A 21,052-nucleotide genomic window follows, 5' to 3' on the forward strand; every position below is an offset into this window, starting at 1 on the left:
TAACTCAGTGTCTTTTTTTCTGAGAGTCAGACTGATTCAGCTGATTGATTATCTTGAGAAGGAGTATTGGCTTTGCTAAGGAGGCTATGTGGTAGATTTTTTTTTTATAAACTGAATGAGCTAAATATGTAGCTCCAAGGTTTTGACTATATATATATTCTACATGTATATCAGTATATCATATATTTACATATGTAATTAGAAAAAGTATATCGAAACAATTTATTTTCATAGCATTTTCCAAGTACACTGAATTAAACAAGATAACTTAAAAAAAAAAATCACATGCAAAAATGGCATCAGTTGGTCTAAGCTATCTCGTCTCTGCACTTGGCCATAATCTGGCTTCATTGTCTTTTGCACCAGGCAGGATGACCCCCAAATATGTCCATGCCCTAATCCCTGGAAACTGAATATGTTACATTACATGGTAAAGGGGACTTTGTTGATGTAATTAAGGTTATGAATCTTAAAATAGGGGGATTATCTTTGATTATTCAGGTGGGCCCAAACTTATCCCATGAGCCTTTAAAAGAAATGAAATTTCCCTAGCTTGGTTGACAGAGGATGTATCAGAAGATAGAGGGGGTTGAAGCATAAGAAGCATTTTACTCACTGTTGTTGGCTTTAAATATGAAGACAGCATCCAGAATCAAGGCTCTTGGAGCAGATAACAACCTCTGACTGACAGCCAGCAAGGAAGTGGGAACCTCAGTGCCACTGCTGAAAGGAGCTGAACTCTGCCAACAACTTGTGTGGGCCTGGCAGCGTGTTCTCTCCCAGAGCCTCTACAGAAGAGCCAAGGCCAGGCAGCACCTAGATTTTGGCCTTGAGATTGGGAGGAAAGAAGCCAGCTGAGCCCGTCCTACAGAACAGTGAGTTTTGTGAATGACAGACTCGTGAGATAATAAATTTGTGTGGTGTTAAGCCACTGAATTGGTGGTAATTTATTGCAGCAGCAATAGAAAAATGAATATATGCCTCCTAGCTTTCAAGAAAGAGTCACTCCTGCAACTGGCTTGTTGGTGTGTTAACTTTCTATTTCATTCCACCTAGGAAAGTAGTCTTTACAGAGAAAAACACAACTGTCCATGTTTCAGTCACACTGTGCACCTCTTGTGTCATCATTGTAATGACTCTAGTAGCATTCAATTGAAATGAAGCAAAATGCAAAGAGATTAATTTTAGAAGTCCTCTTATTTATTTTTTAATGGCCTAAAAATTCAGGGATGGGCTACTTTTCTGGAAGGTTAGTGGCCACAGCTCTGGGAAATGAGTCCACTAACCCTGGACTCAACAGTATTTAACTGAGCATTAGGTCCTTCGCAATGGAAGGGAGAAATGAAATACTACATTATTAAACAGCCTCAACTCCTTGCAGGTCAATCATAACACAAGAGTTCAGAAAAACATTTGAAAGAGCATTTTACTCTCATTCTTGAGAGTCTCATTCTTGAGTCTATTCCTGGTCTATGCTGAGAGGGAGGATTTTCGGGTGGTTCCTGTTCTATCCAATCCATCCCAGGCTCCTCCATGGTCCTGAGTCCTATGTACTCAGTCCAATAGGCAGTCTCTGATGTTCATTCCCTTTGAAGTGTATTGGGAAAACCACCCTCATCTTTATACCCCTGCTGCTCCCTTGCTAGTCTCCTCAGTTCCAGGAAACTACCCCGTCTTCTTTTCAGTCACGGGCTAGTCATTCAGTTTTACTTGATTCTCCTCTGGACGAGAATGAAATGGTGATGGTGATTGGTTGTGAAGCAGGAGGTGAGCTCTTCAGGTCCTTTGGGTAGAACTATAAGATAAGCAGCACTTTGACATTGCCAACATGAACCTCCTCTTTTAATAATTCCAATGAATTATGGTCAAAGAGTCTTTGATTCCCCTACTACCTTGAGTGGAATTGCCAAAAGCTACTATATTATTCTAGCTTTGTTACATGGCATGACCCAAGACAAGAGTTGGGAAATGGAGAATAGAACTATGACAGGTTAGCAGAACTTGAAGAGAAAGAGGTTTTGTGGACAGAAAGGAACTGCGTCCTTCAGCCAACAAATGCAGTCAGCCTATGGCAATCCCATAGGAAGGGAGCTGGGGAATAGATACTCTGACTTGACTTCTCTTTATTTATGTGGTCTTCTGCAGGCATCCCCCATTAGCTGTAATAAACTAGAAGCTAGAAGGAAAGGCAATCCTTTTCTTCAATCCATCCAGAGCAGTCTCACAGGGCATGGGCAGCTTGGAGATCAGACCTGGAGATGAAATGAGGGTTATCCAGCACCTCTGAATAGCATGGGATCAAAGACAGTCATGGCCCCAGTAAGGCTCATGGGATAAGGTCCTAGAGCTTCATAGGAGTAGGGGGCGCAGAGATTGAGGAAGCAGGAGTGTGCAGCAGTGGCTATGTTCTCAGGGATCTGAGGAAAGTGACACATGCCGTCACGGGAATGGCACTGGGGCATTGCGGAACATCCTGATAACTACCTCAGCTCCAGAGGATGTATTTGTATTTGCACGCACTTCAGCGAGAGCTCTGGCCTCCTCATTTATAGCAATGGCACTCAGGTCTCCTGAAATCAATGTGTCTCTGTGTGTGTTTGTGTGTGTGTGTGTGTGTGTGTGTGTGTATGAACATGCATTTAATGCTAGGAAAATAAGGGTTAGAACGTACAAGGCACACTTTGGAATTAGTGTCTCATTCATAAATAATCCTTTTACTCTGGGAACAACTCTTACTCTATAGGAGATGGTTTATCAGTGGCACATGTATACTGAATAACATTCCTCCTTTGGCTGCAGCTGAGTGATTCAGGAATGGAGATCTGACCTTTGTCAGGCCAATTTGAAGCCTTCTCCAGGATTTTTCCAGCTGGAAGTATACAAAAATAACTTTGTTTTTCTAGTCTGGGTGAAGGAGACATTACTAGGTGGGGTATTCAACAGTTGTTGGATGCCCTGTTTCCTGGCACATGGAGGAAGCCATCTGCTTTGACAGGAAACCAAGCCCACCCATGAGAAGCAGAGACAAGATACAGAGAAGAGCCCAGGAAATACTCAGTTTAAATTGTTTTTGAAGACCAGCTTCACCCATGACCTTGCCATTTGAATATTGAATCCTTTAGTAATATAAATTACCCTGGTATTCCTTCAACAAATAGCATTCTTCTTTGTCAAAGCTTGCTTGAGTTGTATTTTTAACAGAGTCCTAACTAATACAGTTGATACAGTTAATAGTCCAAGCTAATTTTTCCATGCATAGCACAGATGATAGTAGGGATCAAATGACAGAAAGTCAGAGCTAGAGAGATCCTTATAGACAGGCAAGGTAAGATGAGAAGCCTGAATAAAGCTTTGACCTAGAAGGATGGGGAGGATTCTTTGGCTGCAGAGTACTGTATTCCAGGCAAGGAGATGATCAGAAGGTCAGATCTAGGTTTAAGTGCTGGACAGATCTAGGTATAAGTTACAAGAATTTTAAGTAAGTAATTTATTCTTTCTAAGCCACAGTGTCTGTCCACATTTGCACTCTATTATAGCAAGAAGTTACTAATATTATTTATTAGATAAGGGGTAGTGGTATGGTTTGAAATCTCATCCTGAATTCCCATGTGTTGTGGGAAAGACCCGGTGGGAGGTAATTGAATCATTGGGGGAGGGCTTTCCTGTGCTGTTCTTGTGATGGTGAATAAGTCTCACGAGAGCTGATGGTTATATTAAAAATGGGACTTTCCCTGCACAAGCTCTCTTCTCTTATCTGCTGCCATGTGAGATATGTCTTTCACCTTGCACCATGATTGTGTGGCTTCCCCAGCCATGTGGAACTGCAAGTGCAATAAACCTCTTTCTTTTGTAAATTGCCCAGTCTCAAGGATGTCTTTATAAGCAGCATGAAAACAGACTAATACAGGTAGCAAACTTTTTCTTTAAACAGCCAGAAAGTAAATATATTTGATTTTGTGAGCCATATTGTTCCTGTCACAGCTATTCAGTTCTGTCACTGGAGCATGAAAGCAGCCATAGGGAATACATAAATGAATGGCTGTGGCTGTGTTCTCATAAAACCTGACTGAATAAACACGTAGCAGTCTGCATTTGGCTCATGAGCTATAGATTGCTGACTCCTGCACTAGATTATACATTTCTTGATAGTGAGAATTATGTCTATCTTGATAAAACTTGTATCCTTAGAACTTGACACAGTTCCTAGCACACATAGCAAAAGATGAATTAATATTTGTTGAACTGTGAATAAAAAACAGCAGTAAAAATGAATGTACTAATGCGGCCTGAAACAACATGATTAGCACTCACAAACACCATGTTTAGCAAGAAAAGCCAGAGGCAAAAGGAAACGTACTGCAAAGATCCATTTCTGTAAAGTTCAAAAACAGGCAAAACTGGACTCCTGCTTCTAGTCATAATGGGATAACAGATTTGATTTACCTTCCCACTTCGAGCAACTAAAAATGAAGACAAACTCTGTAATACAATAATTTATGACAATGGGAAACAGGCAGCAGTAGACTCGAACTTCCAAGGAAAAAGAAACAAATAAAGTGAGCCCTATAATCATTTCAGTTTAATTTCTAGATACAGTTTCTAGATTGCAGCACAGGATGGAGGAACTCAAACCCAAATCCTGGTTGTCTTGCTGAGCGAAGGACACAGGGCTGAGAATTTGGGAATCCAACGAGGCTAGAATTTGGAGACGAGGAAGATCAATAGAGAGCTCCAGAGATCTGTAGAGAAGTCCACTTGTATCTTTGGTTGAGTATTAATCTGCGAGTAAGTGCAGAGGAAATGACCCTAGGTCAAGGAAAAAAACACCAGAAAACACTAATGTAACCAATTTCTAGAATTCATACATAGTGAAGAAAAGCTTATGTTGCTATGACTGAGAATGGGAAGATATCATAATACATGGGACATTGGATAGAATCCTTAGAAGGGTGTAATATTAGTAGTGGGCTGAATTAGCTCTAAAATAGTGGCTACTCTGGATCAACCTAAACATAGTATGATAGCAAGTCTGAAAAAGATCAAATTGATTTAAAATAAGTGCAAACCAGAAGAAGGTCTAATATAATATTAAGCAATAAAACAAAATATCACACCTCAAAACCTAAAATTTATGTTGATCAACTAATCAAAAATTACTAAGTATTTTCGGAAAATATGGCCCATAGCAAGGAAAAAAAACTAGTCTGTAAAACAGACCCAGAAATGATACAAAACATGAAATTAACAAAAAATTAAACCAGCTTATAAACATGCCGCATTCATTGATTTAAGAAAAATGAGTAAAGCATAACCACAATGAGGAGAGAAATGAGTTCCTCCATCCTGTGCTGCAATCTAGAAACTGTATCTAGAAATGGAAGTTTTAAGAAGATCCAAATAGAGTTTCTAGCGATGAAAAATGTAATAGAAATAAAAAAGACTCTGGATGAGATTGACAGCAGATTTGATACCATAAAAAATAAGTGAACCCAAAGGTATAGCAATAGGAATTATCAAAAAAGAAGCATAATGAGAAAAAAATACTTAAAACAGAATAAACAGAGCATCGTTTTTCTGTATAAAAGCAGTAAATGGTCTAAAATATGTGTCACTGGAGCCCCAGGGTGGAAAGAAAAAAAAAGAGAAGAAATAGTAAATGAACATTTTCCATAAGAGATGAAATTTATAAAGCAATTCAAAAAGATAAATGAATCCCAGACAGAATAAGTATAAAAGAACCACAACATTGTAATCAAATTGATGAAAATCAGTGATAAAGGGAATTTTATAAGCAGCCAGAGAAAAATAAACATTACAAACCAGATAAGACTGATGCCACACTTTAAATCAGAAACTATGTAAATCAAAAGAAAATTGAGAAACATTTTTACTTCATGAGAAAGGGGTGGAGGGAACAAAACAAAATACTGTTAAGTGATAATTCAATAACATGTAATAATATAAAAATGATTTTAAAAAGGAATTTTTTAATATAAAAATGGAGCTTGAAGAATTCACTAGCAGCAGGTTTCCAATGTAAGAAGGCTATGAAAAGGTCTTTGGCAGGAGGAAAATAATGGAAGAAATTTGGCTCTATGCAAAGAATTGAAGAATGTTGGAACAGTTAAATATACTGGTTAAGTATAACAGACTTTTGACCTAATTTAAATTTTTTTTTAAAAAATTCACTGTTTGAAACAACAATAATAACAACGTGTTGTGGAATTTATAACACATATAGAAGTATACATATTAGGACAAAGGACAGGAGAAGGAAAATGGAATTATACCCTTGTAAAGTTGTTACAATATACATGAAGCGGTTAAAGTAATATTTGGAGACAGACTATGTTAAGTCAAATATATGTATTTTAAGACCTAGAACAACCACTTAAAATAATAGAACGCATTGTCATTAATAAGCTAATATCACATATAAAATAATCATCCAAATGAAGGCAGAAAAAGAGGCGAAATGGAAGGAAAAATAGAGATTAAATAAAAACTAGGTGGAAATATGGTGGTTTAAAACACAAGAATAATAGAAAGGATAAATAACTAGGTGAAAATATAATGGTTTAAAACAAAAGTATGTTAAAAATTACATTAACTATAATTTTTTTTTTTTGAGACAGAGTCTAGCTCTGTTGACCAAGCTGGAGTGCAGTGGTGCAATTTTGGTTCACTGCCACTTCCGTCTCCCGGGTTCAAGTGATTCTCCTGCCTCAACCTTCCGAGTAGCTGCCTGCCACCACACCCAGCTAAGTTTTGTATTTTTAGTAGAGACGGGGTTTCACTGTCTTGGCCAGGCTGGTCTCGAACTCCTGACCTCGTGATCCACCCACCTCGGCCTCCCAAAGTACTGGGATTCCAAGCGTGAGCCACCGCATCTGGCCTTAAGTATAAATTTTATAAAAAACTTCAATTAAACTACAGAGATTGCCAGATTGAATTAAAGAACTCGTAACTATATGCTGTCTAATTCTCCTATTAGCAACGGTGAGAAAGAAAGTTTTATGGCCAGTATCTAGAAATCATGTATAGTGATTCTCTGCCTTTGCCTCACATGAGTTCACATAAAACATATATAAAAAGGTTCATCAGAAAAATACAAACTCATTTTTATTTACTTGGGTTTTGTCTTAAGCCTTTATGAGGAACCATCTACCCATGTGCCTGACATAGGTCTTATTTTTCTCCTTAGTACAAAGGCAATTAAAACAGAGTGACCTCTTTGTTCTTGTTCTCCTATACCAGGAGTAGAAAAACTACAGACTGCAGGCAAATGCTTTCCATCACCTGTTTTTTTCTACTATTCTATTGAATTATAATTCATATACCACACAATACAATCATTTTAAGTATACAATTTAATGGTCTTTAGTATATCCATAGCGCTGTGTAACCGTAATCATCATAATTAATTTTAGAACATTTTCATCACCCCCCAAAGAAACCCTGCACCCCTTAGTTATCACCCTCCAATCCCCACGTTTTTCTGCACCCCACGCTAGGCAATCACGAATTTACTTTCTGTCTCTATAGATTTGCCTTTTCTGAACATTTCATATAAATGGAATCACACAATATGTGGCCTTTTGTGTCTGGCTTCTTTCACTTAGCATAATGTTTTTAAGTTCATCCATACTGTAGCATGATTCGGTATTTTGTTTCTTTGAATGGTAGAGTGATATTCCATCATATAGATATACCACATTTTCTTTATCCATTAATCAGTCGAAGAACATTTAGCTTGTTTCCACTTTTTGGCTATTATAAATAATGCTGCTATTAACATTTTTTATACAAGCTTCAATGTAAACCTTTGTTTACATTTCTCTTGGGTATATACCCAGGAGTGGAATCGTTAAGTCAAACTGTAATTTTATGTTTAATTTTCTTTTGATTTACATCGTTCCTGATTTAAATGTAATGTTTATTTACAAATAAACAGTTTGACTCAATGATTCCACTCCTGGGTATATACCCATTTTGAGGAGCTGCCAAAATGTTTTCTAAAGTGGTTCCTCTAATTTACATCTTATTTGCAAATTGAAGGATTCCAACTTCTCCAAATTCTCATCAATATTTGTTATTGTCTTTTTTTTTAAATTGTAGCCATCCTAGTAGGTGTGAAGTGGTATCTCATTGTGGTTTGAAACAACTGGATATCTACAGGCAAAAGAATAAAGCCGAACCTCTATCTCACACCACATATAAAAATTAAGTCAAAATGGATCAAAGATCTAAATGCAACATCTAAAGCTGTAAAACTTGGATGGGCGTGGTGGCTCATGCCTGCTGTAATCCCAGCACTTTGGGAGGCTGAGGCAGGAGGATCACTTGAGCCCAGGAGTTTGAGAACAGCCTGGCCAACACAGTGAGATCCTTTCTCTATCAAAAAAGAAAAAAAAAAGAAAGCTGTAAAACTCTCAGAAGAAAACAGAGGTGTAAATCTTTGTGACCTTGATTTAAGCAATGGTTTCTTAGCTATAAAACCAAAAGTATAAGCAGCAAAAGAAGAAAAAATAGATAAATTGGGGTTCAAGAAAATAAAAAAAAACTTTTTTTGCTTCAAAGAACACTATCAAGAAAGTGAAAAGACAACCTAAACAGTGACAGAAAATATTTGCAAATTGTATTTCTGAATAAACAACGACTCCAGAATACATGTAGAATTCTTGCAGCTCAACAATAAAAAGATAATTAGTCCAGTTAAAACTTGGGCGAAGTGTTTGAATAGAAAATTTCTCTAAAGAGGATAAACAAATGGCCAATCAGCACATATAAAAGATGTACAACATTAGCCATTAGGGAAATGCAAATCAAAATCACAATGCAATATTACGACATACCCACTAGGGTGCCTAAAATACAAAAGCGGACATTAACAAGTGTTGGCAAGGACGTCAGGAAATTGGAACCCTCATACATTGTTGACAGAATTGTAAAATAATGCAGCCATTTCAAAAAACAGTTTGGCTGTTCCTCAAGTTATTAAACATAGAGCTGCTGTTTGACCCAGCAATTTCACTCTAGGTTTATATCCATGAGAAATGAAAACCTGTGCCTACAGAAAAACTTGTACACAAATATTAAAAGCAATATTATTTATAATAGTTAAAAAATAGAAAAACCTAAGCATCTATTAAATGATGAATGGACAAACAAAATGTGATATATTTGTGTGGTATATTATTCAGCTATACAAGGAATGAAATACTGAGAAATGCTACATGGATAGATTTTGAAAACATGATGCTAAGTGCAATATGTGGCCCAAATACAAAAGGCCACATATTGCATGATTTGGTTTATATAAAATATCCAGAATAGGCATATCCATGGAAACAGAGAGTAATTTAGTGGTTTTCATGGGCTGGGAGCAGGGAGAAGGAAGAAAGACTGCTAATTGGTTTGGATTTTCTTTATGGGATTAAAAAAAAGAAAAGAAAAAGAAATCCTGAAATCAAATAGTGGTGATGGTTGCATTTTGTGGATATACTGAAAACCACTGAATTGTACACTTTAATGAATTTTATAGTAAGTGAAGTATGTATCAATGAAGCTATTAAAACATCTATTTATTAGCTCAAATTTCTACAGGTCAGAATTCTGGCATGGAGTGACTGCATTCTTTGTTTAAGCTGAAATCAAGGTGTTGTTTGGCTGTGTTCTCACCTGAAGCTCAGAGTCCACTTCCAAGCTCATTTTTGTCCTTAGCAGAATTGAGTGTCTTGCAGTTGTAGAACTGAGGTCTTGGCTTGCTGTCTGTCAGCAGGGGACTGCTCCCTGCTTCTAGAGGCCACCAATTTCCCTTGTTATGTGGCCTCTTCCATTTTCAGGCCAGCAATAATGTGTTGAATACTCCCTATGCTTCAAATTCCTGGCTTCTGCTACCAGCTGGAGAAAAACTCTCTGCTTGTAGAGGGCTCATGTGATTTACTTAGTCTTTGTCTTAAGGTCAATTTATTCGGTACTTGGGATTTTAATTGTATCTCTATGGTTCCATCAAGGCAATAACTGTATTAGTGTTTGAATAAATAACAGGTAATCTGGTAATTTACCATATTGGTAATCTGACAGGGAGATGGGAATTCATCTTTATAATTCTGCTTACCACAAACCATGTCTGTGCTTGTTTTCTTTGGGGAAGGGTTGTCTGTGCCTGTCACTTAGTTTGAGGTTCCATGTTGCTGAGATTCTGTTCAGTATTTTGACCTCTCCCTGAACTGATCTTCAGAACCATCTCTTAGGAGCAGTGCACAGGAACATCTGGTGTTTTTTGCTCCAACTTTGGTCTCAAAGGGTCATCCATCCCCTTACATCCCTTACCTGAGTTGACATGCTTCCTTAAGAAGGTCCCATGGAGGGCTGCTAGTGGTAGAACTTCAGGCCAGATGGCCTGCAGTGATTGCAGTTATCCTGGGTTTCCTACTGGTGAAGGGAGAGTTAGGGAGGAGGAGGAATGTTCAGCCCTGTTGCTGCTGCCTTTATTTCGTGTCTTGCAAGAGCCATTCTGGGTGGCTCTGAACTCTCCTCTCTCTATTTTCCTAATTGGAATCACTGCCATTCAAGCTGGTGAAAACTCTGGCTGAATCTTTGTTACTGAATGTTCACTGTGGCATGGTGATTGTTTGGAGGTCTCTCGAGGGTGGAAACATGGGGTGAGTAATAATTTATGATATGCATCATCTGAAAATAGAAAAAAGAGGTTCCATTTTTCAGTACAAAACTTAATGAGAATGAACCAAGTACCTATGTACTCTGTTTTTCGACCTTAAAAAATTATTCACTAAGAGGGCACATACTGGCAATATGCAGTCATTATCAGTGTAATGAAGAACCCAAGTGAAGGCTATTTCGGATGCTCTAATGTGCCTGTTTTATGAAAGTATAAAAGGCCTATTTACTTTTCAATTGTTTTATTGCAGTACAAAAAAAACTATCTCTTCCAATTTATGACTAATCGTGGATTTTATTATTCATGGTCTAATTCTGCAGCGGAAGGTTACAGAAGCAGGTACACATTAATTCTTCTCAATTTGGAGCCTGAGAAAGATGATTGATGGCAGCTCAGCTGCCCTCTGGCCCTCACTCCTGGAGCTTAACCTTTACATATGGATACTAAACAGGCCTGGTGCAATCCTGGTGAGCCTCTCAATGAATATTTTCTTAGAATAATCAAATTTTAAGAATGTGCTACAGGACAAAGCTGTCGCATTGAATTAGGTTAGCACTGTGACTTCATGGAAATGGTCAGGTAACTCAATTGCCCCAGCCCAACAATACAGTGGCATAATTTAGTTCACTTAGAGTTAAGAGGACAAATCATTTAAAAAATGTCCTATTTGAGTTTGTTGAAGGCAAGCAAGGAACTGTGGGGCAATGGATGATTCAGAGGGGTTATAAGAGCTGAGCTAAGAATAAAATGGGCATCAAAATACTCTGTATTCTTTACAGAAATGCTTATAATTAAATTATATAATGCTGTATAGTTTACAAAGCACTCTCACTTACAGTCTCTTTTGACTCTATGGGAGATTCTATAAAGAGATACTATTGTCTTAATTTATAAATGACGATACTGAGTATACTGAGTATCGGAGGCAGTGCTTCATTCAAGGTCACTTGGCTGGTTTGTGGGACTAGAAGCTGAACTTAAGTTGTTGTTATGGGTTGACTTGTGGCCCCCTGCCACCATAAAGATATGTTCAAGTCCTCCCAGTACTATAGAATGTGATCTTATTTGGAAATAGGGTTATTGCAGATATAATTAGTTAAGATGAAGCCATACTGGAGTAGGGTGGACCTTTAATCCATACAAATGGTGTCCTTAAAAGAAAAGGAGAGAAACAGGGGGAAGATGGCTATGTGAAGACACAGAGGCACAAGGAGAACACCATATGAAGAAGAAGACAGAAACTGGAGTGATGCTTCTACAAGCAGGGAACACCAAGAATTGACAGCCATCACCAGAAGCTAGGAGAGGCATGGAACAGATGCTCCCTGGGAGCCCTCAGAAAGAACCAACGCTGCTGACCTCTTGATTTTGGATGGCTAGCCTCCAGAACTGCGAGAAATAAATTTCTCTTCTTTTAAGCCACCCAGTTTGTGGAACTTTGTTATGATAGCCCTAGAAAACTAATAATAGCTCCTAAGAGTAATAAAATTTTCCATTTATAGGGCCCTGACTGTGGCCCGGGTACTCTCCATGCATTATCATGAAATCTTTTAAGAGCGCTTCAAGGTCTATTATCATCAATGGCATTTTCATGACTTATCTTAGGTCAAATAACTACTAAGTAGTGGAGCTGGGATTCCAACTCCAGCCCTGAGTTTAAACCTGTGCCGTGTCTACTTTGTCCGTAAGCCATGGTGGTGTTTAAAAATGTTTGTGGCAGTGTGAGCGAGGGCAACCTCCAACCCTTGTGAGTTGCTTCTTTATTTTAGGTCTCCTAGGCAACTACTAACTCAGTTTCAACTCTTCTATGCTAACTTACGTGCACTAGTTACTAATAATTACAAAATAGTGCCTGAAACACAGAAAAAAATCAGTATTTTTAAAACATGTAGTAGTAAGAACCTGTTACAGTGCTTCAAAATTTATAAAGTATTTTCACATAAATTCTTACTAGGTCTTTTAAAAACAATTGGAGGCTACTTTAAGCAATTCTTATCTTTTTTCTTTCCAATTTTTGTTTTTAAGATTTATCATATCCCCAGCTGGATAGTAAGCTTCTAGAGGTAATGAATACATCGATTTTCTTCTCTTTCTTCTTCTGTGATACTGGTTCTTCCCCGAGTTCTACTGGATGTACACTTACGGTCTTGCAATGATGATCTGTGTCATTCTGAAAATGGTTATCAAGAATAAACTGGATAATCTATATATAAAAAGCAAGAACAGAATTTTTTATTTTTATCTACTAAATCACAGAAATCATTGCTAATGTTTCCCAAATCTCACTGTAAACCATTTTAAGTCTTTCCCTCCTTTAATACACTGTGAGGTGAACACTAATAGCATCATCCTCTTTGCTCTGTCAGACTCAGAGCTAGAGAGGGATCAACCCGCCTCTTCAGCCCTCCATAGTTCTTGGGGTCAAGGAAGATGAGAAAGTCCTTCCCAGAATATTCACATAAACTAGGACAGCCTTTCTAGGATCCAGGATGTGCCATAGCCTTGTTGTCACCTGTCATAGTGTTTGGCCTTCTTGGGTGATCACTAAATTCCTTGCTGGTTTTAACAAGTTATGTTTCATTTTTATTTTTCCCAATGTTAGTTTTCAAGATGTTCCTCTGTTACATAGATTCCCTAGGCAGCTTATTCAAAGTTGAGATAAGCAAACCTAAATTGACATACTTTGATTTTCAGTGATATGGGAGATGTCCATGACAAAACAACTGAGTAAAAAATGGCAGATAAAAATATGTGCAGTATGCTCCCAGTTCTCTATGTATCTTTCTGCTACTTGTAGATGTGTGATTTTGGGCAAGTTACTTATCCGATGAGCCTCAGTTTCCTTAAATGTGCATAATAATATGTACCTTGCAGGGTTAATGTGAAGATTAACAGTGATGTATTTGACACTCCTTTACAAATGTTGGAGAGTTATGCCTTGTCTTAGTTTGCTAGGCTGCCATGACAAAGTAGCACAGACTGGATGGTTTCAATATTAGAAATATATTTTCTCAGTGTTCTGGAAGTTAGAAGTCGGAGATCAAGGTGTCAGTTGTTTCTTCTGAGACCTCACTCCCACCCTTCTTTCTAAGTTTAGCTCTTACATAGGAATCTTTAGGAAGTGTTTTTTCCTTTCAACACAATCACAAAGAATTAATCTTTCCCTTCAGGGTCCTAGGGCTCTTCGATGAACCTGCGTCAGAGCCATGTTAAATCTTACTTACCTTTGCATCCACCTAGGCCTAGGACAGGATGTGACATAGTAGGTGTTTAAGAAATAACCCATTGAATTGCATTGAATGCCAGTTAATTAAATGAATGCTTTCCTGTTGTCTGACTTAGCTGGGGAATACTTTCATTTGACCAGCAGCAGACCACCCTGCAGGAAGCAGAGATCAGAAGAGTTAACATGATCCCAGACCATTTGTTAAAAAACTGAGAGTGAAGAAGTTTGTTTATTTGATTTCCTTCATATATATTTTATGTTTAAGAAATCTATGGTAGGATATGTTTGAAGCAGCCTAACATTTGTGAATGTTAACATGAATGTTAAATGACTTTCCTGATATATAGACATACTTTGAATTTTTAGTCAATACGAGAAAAACTATTCTACTCAGGAAGTTCAGAATATCATGTAGGGTGATTATTTAAACTGCTTATGTAGGAGGATAGATAGGGCAAAAAGAAAGTCTGCTGTGAAAATGTGCAGAGATGATTTAAACAGGACTGTGTTTTGAAGTGTATGGAATGTACATACACATACTCTTTGCCCTGAATGTACATGTACATATGTTTATTTGGAATGACTCTCCTAAGGATATTTGGGATTACAGTACAACTACATGAGTGGCTATATGAAATTCTTTTCACTGTAGGGGCCTTCTCTTTCTTATATGAACCTCAGTTCCAAACAGGTGGACTTTTATAAAATCTTAAAGCTAAAAGTGTGCCTCACACACTTCCCTTTTCCAGGCTGGCTGCTTGTGCAAACCTGAGACAACACTAAGTGAGATGTTAGATGATCTGTAAACAGCTCAAGCAGTGAAGGGCCTGACAAATCTATGCATAATCCATAGAGTTCTGCATTTTTACTACTTTTACAGCTGAGGTTCCCATCTTTATTGTTTTTGTAATAAAAACCTATGCTGTTGCTAATGAACATTTTTTTTTTTTGTAAAAAAATCCTTTGTTCCTTACACATAGTAAGAGGTCAGTAACAATTTTTTGAATTGATGAACAAATGAACTGAAAACAGGTTTTTCCCAGCAAACTTCCAACTCCTCTAAAATGCTTGGAAGTAATCTTACTTCTCCCACATCCTCTTTTTTTCATTGATGACTTCACCATCCATTTACCCAGTGTTGGAGTGAAAGCATATGGGGCGGGAGGGTGCAATTAACACCTTCTTCTCTCATTTCCTACCTCCTGTCAATAAGTCCAACAACTTTTCTCAGATCTATTATCCCCACTAATTCATTCACCTTGTTCCTGCCTCAGACCATCGCTTTTCACCTAGGCAGCCTCAGGGATTTGTTCCAATATAGGTTTTACTGCCATGACAGAGATTAAACATAACAATATTTTAAAACACAAGATAGAAGTGATTCTCCTTGTCACATAATGATCCAGGAATGTTTGTGGTCTCTTTCTTTGCAGGGGTTCAGATTCCTCCTGTGAAACCCAGAGATTTCACATGTAATTTAAACTCACATCCCATTTGCCAGGGTTAGTAACATGGCTCATCTCAGTGCAAGGGGATAGCTGGGAAATGTAATTGTGTTAGTCTGTTTTCATGCTGCTGATAAAGACATACCAGAGACTGGGAAATTTACAAAAGAAAGAGATTTAATGGACTCACAGTTTCACGTGGCTGGGGAGGCCTCATAATCATGGAAGAGGGCAAGGATGACCAAGTCACATCTTACATGGATGGCAAAAGGCTGAGAGAGAGTTGTGCAGGGAAACTCCCCCTTATAAAACCATCAGGTTTCATGAGACTTATTCACTCTCATGAGAACAGCATGAGAAAGACCTGCCCCCATGGTTCAATTATCTTCCACCAGGTCCCTCCCACAACACGTGGGAATTCAAGATGAGATTTGGGTGGGGACACAGCCAAACCATATCATTAATCTTCATTCTGAATAGCCTTGCATCCAGGTAAATTTTTATCCCTATGGAAGAAGAGAGAATGGATATTGGTGGGCAGCCTGAACCCTCAACCTTATCTCCTAACTGGCTTCCCTGCTCCTGGCCTCAACTAATTTGCCCTTTTCCTCAACTCATAACAAAGGCAATCTGGTCATACCTTTGTCTGCTCAAAAAGATTCAACAAGCTCCTCTCTATTGACAGATAAACTTTTAGCTCCCAGGGTGGACTGAATGGTCTATATGTTCTGGTTCTTGCCCAAGTTGCCTCCTATTTCTGTCCCTTTGGTACCTTACTTTCTAACTGCACTCTGGTATTTTTTAGTGAATAAAATGGGGTTTCTTTCTTCAGCACCTTAGTACATGCTACTGCTTCTTTAGGGATGGTATTCCACCTGATGAATTTCTAGTTGACTTAAAAAGCTGAGCTCAGAGTCATTTCCATCAGGAAGTCTTTGTTAACCTTCCATCTCCCACCACTAACCAAGATAATTAATTGGTCACTCATTGCCACCTCATAGGTGCATTTGCCTATTTTTGCCTTTAATATGTTATGTAGTCATTTATCTGTTCACGCACTTATCATCTCTTTCACATCATGAACATTATCAGATTCAACTCAGATATCCTCAGAGCTCAGTACGGTGCTTGCTACCGAGCAGTGGACAGTGAAAGAGAAGAAAGTAGAGTTTTGCATGGTGTCATATGCTAGAAAGAATATTGGACCAGCAGTTACTGGGCTTTCATGCCATCCTATAATTTATTAGCCTGAGTGACCAATGACATATCACATTCCCTCTCTGGGCTTCAGCTTTCTCATCCTTAATAGGAAGGGTTGGCTCAATAATCCGTAAGTTTCTTCCAGATCTAAAAGTTAGTAATTTTCTTATTTTTCTAATATAGCAAGTTGAAATGTAACCCTCCTCCACACCAGTATGTTACATTCACACAGCTGTGATTTTGCTAAAAATGGACACTTTCTAAATGTTAAAACAGTACATGTTAGAGAATAGTCAATTTAGATCCAAAAATCCTCACTCTGCTAAAGGATAAACACTAAAGCTTTGGATCCCACTCAGTATAAAACCATTCCAGAATGGAAGATGTGAAATGGCATTGTTTAAAAGTCTGCATCCAGATATATTTGCCTACCAAATAAATCTTGGATCTGAAAGAGTTGTAATTTAAATTCAGCTAACAAATGCACCATGGATTCTCTCTATGACATGGGTCCATAATGTGGGAAATTCTATACAACTCCTTTGTGTTGCCTTTTCTTTATCGAATTACACGGGGAATCTCGAAGGGTCTCAGTAACACCATTCTTTTCCATCTGAGCTCTCAAACAATTGAAAAGAAGACAAAGTTGTTTAGCAGATGGAGATAAGCCTATCATCTTTATTGGTGTGAAAGATAATATGGAAAAGTATGACTTACATTTGTGGCCAAGGCAGCTTCCTAGTACTGAGCCCTAGAATTAGACAGACATCCCCCAGCCAGGCTAGATTAGGATAAGCTTGTTCCCTAGCAAGTGCATGAATTAAGCACGCTCAGTTTCTCCTTACAAATTCAGCATGGCACCCTGCTACCTCTTCCCTGAAATCTTCCTCCTCCTCTTCTTCTTCTTCTTCTTCTTCTTCTTCTTCTTCTTCTTCTTCTTCTTCTTCTTCTTCTTCTTCTTCTTCTTCTTCTCTTCTTCTTCTTCTTCTTCTTCTTCTTCTTCTTCTTCTTCTTCTTCCTCCTCCTCCTCCTCCTCCTCCTCCTCCTCCTTCTTCTTCTTCTTCTTTCTTCCTCTTCCTCTTCCATTTTTTAGTGGGGCATGCCAGCTCCCCAGAATAAAGACTACATTTCCCAGTCTCCTTTGCAGTTCGCTGTGGCCATATGGCTTAGTTTAAGCAGACACAAGTAAGGGAAGTGTTGTGCCCAATTTTTAGGCAGAGTAAAGACATATGCTTTTCTCCCTAGTTTTTCTTCTTTCTTCTGACAAGAATGTGGATCTGGGGTGTCCATTCTGGATCATGAAATGGAAACTGGAATTTGTGAATGACAAGCAAACGGGAAAGAACCTGCGGCCCTGGAGACATCGTGCTATCCCTAGATGGCTTACCTCAAAGTTTATTTATGGGAGAGAGATGACCTTTTTTTGTTTTTTGTTTTTAGGTTATTTTTGAGATGGAATTTCACTGCTGTCGCCCAGGCTGGAGTGTAGTGGCATGATCTTAGCTCACTGCAACCTCCATCTCCCGGATTCAAGTGATTCTCCTGCCTCAGCCTCCCAAGTACCTGGGATTACAGGTGTTTGCCACCACACCTGGCTAATTTTTGTATTTTTAATAGAGATGGGGTTTCATAGTGTCGGCCAGGTTGGTCTCGAACTCCTGATCTCAAGTGATCCACTGTGGCCTCCCAAAGTGCTGGGATTACAAGTGTGAGCCACTGTGCCTGGCCAGAGAAGACCTTTATCTTGTTTAAGTCACTATTATTTGGAGTTTCCTGTCCCTTAAGGCTGGGTCCTATTGTAACCTATATACTCTCCAATCAAATGAATTATTCCATCTCCTCCAGACAGAATGTTACACTAATTGATATCCCTCCACACAGAAGGGAGAGTTGGGAGTAGGGAAGGAGAGTTCCCTCTCTGACAAGTTTATTCATTCAACAAATTATTATATGCCACTTGCTATGTGCAAAATACTGCTCTAAGCACTTTACAATAATTAATTTAATCCTCATAGTGATCCTATAAGCTAGGCACTAATAATATTATCATCTCACAGATGAGGAAGCAGAGGCACAGGCAGGGTAGGGAACTTGCCCCAGGTGACATTGCTTGGAACTAATGGAGCTTGGGTAAAAGCCTGGGCTGTCTACCTCCAGAGCTCCTGCTTTTCATTGCTACCTTATGCAGTGTCTTGTGAGAGACAGGAACAGACACTCTTGTGTTACCTCAAGTAAGGGAAGACTGTATTTAGAATCAATGGAGAGGTCAGAAAAATGAGAAAAATGTCTTAGTGATCACCTGAGATGCCCTGGTGTCTGGTCATCTTCTCAGCTGCATGCGCTGGTAGCTACTTTTGTGGCACCAATATGGTGACTCAGTCACTTCCTACTACTGCCAATTACCACTTCTCAGGCTTCTCGCCTTTATTTCTCTCAATTACTGGCTGTTTCTACTCAGTTACCATATGACATCTTATACATGTCTTCTGCTACCCGTGGCTTCCTAATTTTGTCTTCTCAACGTGTACACATTTCTGCCTATCTTATTTTCCATTAACAATAGTCTTCTCTAAACAGAGAACTGATGAAATCAGCCAGTTGTCTTCCAGTACTGAATGCCCAGTTGGGTAAGGCTTTTGAGCCAGTCACCATTTTTGGATAGTCTGCCCAGCCTCTCAAGGTCACCAAGAGTGCTGCAGGATATGTCTCACCTTCAAAGACTCTTTGCCATATAGTTTCTCACTCAGTTTCTTTAAGCAGGAGCCATGGCCAGCAGGGAGTTTAGATATGCTGTCCCTATTATTTTCTCCTCATTATTCTTTCTCTTTATATCCTATGAGTGTGAGGGGAAGTCTGAATTGTTTTCATAATAACAAAAGACATGGGATATTCAGTGTTTGAATGGGATATTCAATGTATGCCTTTTCTTTTCCTATATATCATCAAAAGAAAATGGAATAAGGTTTGGACATGTACCCAAAGATATCTTTCAACTCTCACATCTAGTCTAAACATTGCACAGTCTTCTTCATAAGTGGTTGGCCAGCCTATCACTAAATGCCTTTGGATCAGTGGCTACTCTGGTTCAATCTGCTGTGACCAGAGTATTGGTTATGAACAAGTATGGAGACTGTAGTCTTCTTCATAGATTCTTCTCTAAGAATAGTAGCAGAAGACAGGGCATAGGAAGGTTTGGCGTGGGGAAAGATGGGTTGATTCACTCAAGGTTTCATGGGTTGAATATAATTTTTGCATAACCATTGATTTCTGAACACTTTTTAGTGACTCTAGGTGTTTAGAATTTGAATTAGGAGGTAACCAATTATAGTAGAAAAGAGCACTGGACTGGAATTTCTAATCTGAGCTCCCTGACAAAGGAAGAGAGCGAGTCCCTGGTCTCTTGTCTTTTCTTTCATTTTCTTTTCCTCCTTTATTTTCATTACAGGAGTACAGAAATTGATTAATTACAATTTTAGTTCATGACTTACTCTTATTATTGATTTGTAAACGGCTTGCTTTTATTTGTTTAGTTACTTATTAGTAACTTACTACTGGTGAACTATATTTTAAAACAAAAGCTAAGATTTTTACAATAATCTATATCTCCTTGCATTAGCTTTTTTATTGCTGCATAACAAATTACCACAAATTTAGCAGTTTAAAATAATATCCATATATTTTCTCACAGGTTCTGTGGGTCAAGAGTTTGGAGAGAGTTTAACTGGGTTTTCCATACCAGGTGTCACAAGGCTTAAATCATAGTGTTGGGCAGACTGTGATCTCATCTTGAGGCAGGACAAGGAAAGCTCCCTCAGGTGGTTGGCTGAATTTGTTTCCTTGAGGCTGTAGATGTGGAAGCTTACATCTTCAAAGTCAGCATCATGTCCTTTGCAGGAACATGGATGAAGCTGAAGACCATTATCCTTAGAAAACTAACACAGGAACAGAAAACCAATATTGCATGTTCTCACTTGCAAGTGGGAGCCAAATGATGAGAACACATGGACTCATAGAGGGGAACAACAGACACTGAGGCCTTCTGGAGGATGGAGAATGGGAGGAGGGAGAGGGTCAGGAAAAATAACTAAAAGATACTAGGCTTAATACCTAGGTGATGAAAGAATCTGTACAACAAACCTCTGTGACACGATTTTACCTATATCACACCCCTGCATATATACCCCTGAACTTAAATTAAAAGTAAAAAAAAAAAATCAGCAATGAAGAGAAAGAGTTTCTGCTGCTTTAAGTACGTGACTTCTAAACTCATTTTAAGGGCTCTCCTGATTAGGTAAGCCCCACCCAGGATAATTTATCTTTTGATTATTTAAATCCAACTGTTAGGGACTTTAATTACGTCTTCAAAATTCCTTCATCCTTACCATATAACAGGACTTAATTATAGAAGGGATATCCCATCACCTTTGCCACATTGTATTGGTTAGGAGAAAGTTACAGATCCCACCTACACTTAAGAGGAAGAGATTATACAAGAGT

General features: G+C 38.5%; 1 long non-coding RNA gene across 1 annotated transcript; it reads left to right on the plus strand.

Annotated features, from left to right (window-relative positions):
• Positions 1-374: 374 nt before the first annotated feature.
• Positions 375-12,037, plus strand: LOC131381420 (uncharacterized). The gene is made up of 3 exons (XR_009210182.1): positions 375-875; positions 11,005-11,151; positions 11,844-12,037. It is a non-coding gene; the product is annotated as an uncharacterized LOC131381420 (long non-coding RNA).
• Positions 12,038-21,052: the final 9,015 nt, after the last annotated feature.

This window comes from Hylobates moloch, unplaced genomic scaffold (genome assembly GCF_009828535.3).
Source record: "Hylobates moloch isolate HMO894 unplaced genomic scaffold, HMol_V3 SCAFFOLD_16, whole genome shotgun sequence".
NCBI lineage: Eukaryota > Metazoa > Chordata > Mammalia > Primates > Hylobatidae > Hylobates > Hylobates moloch.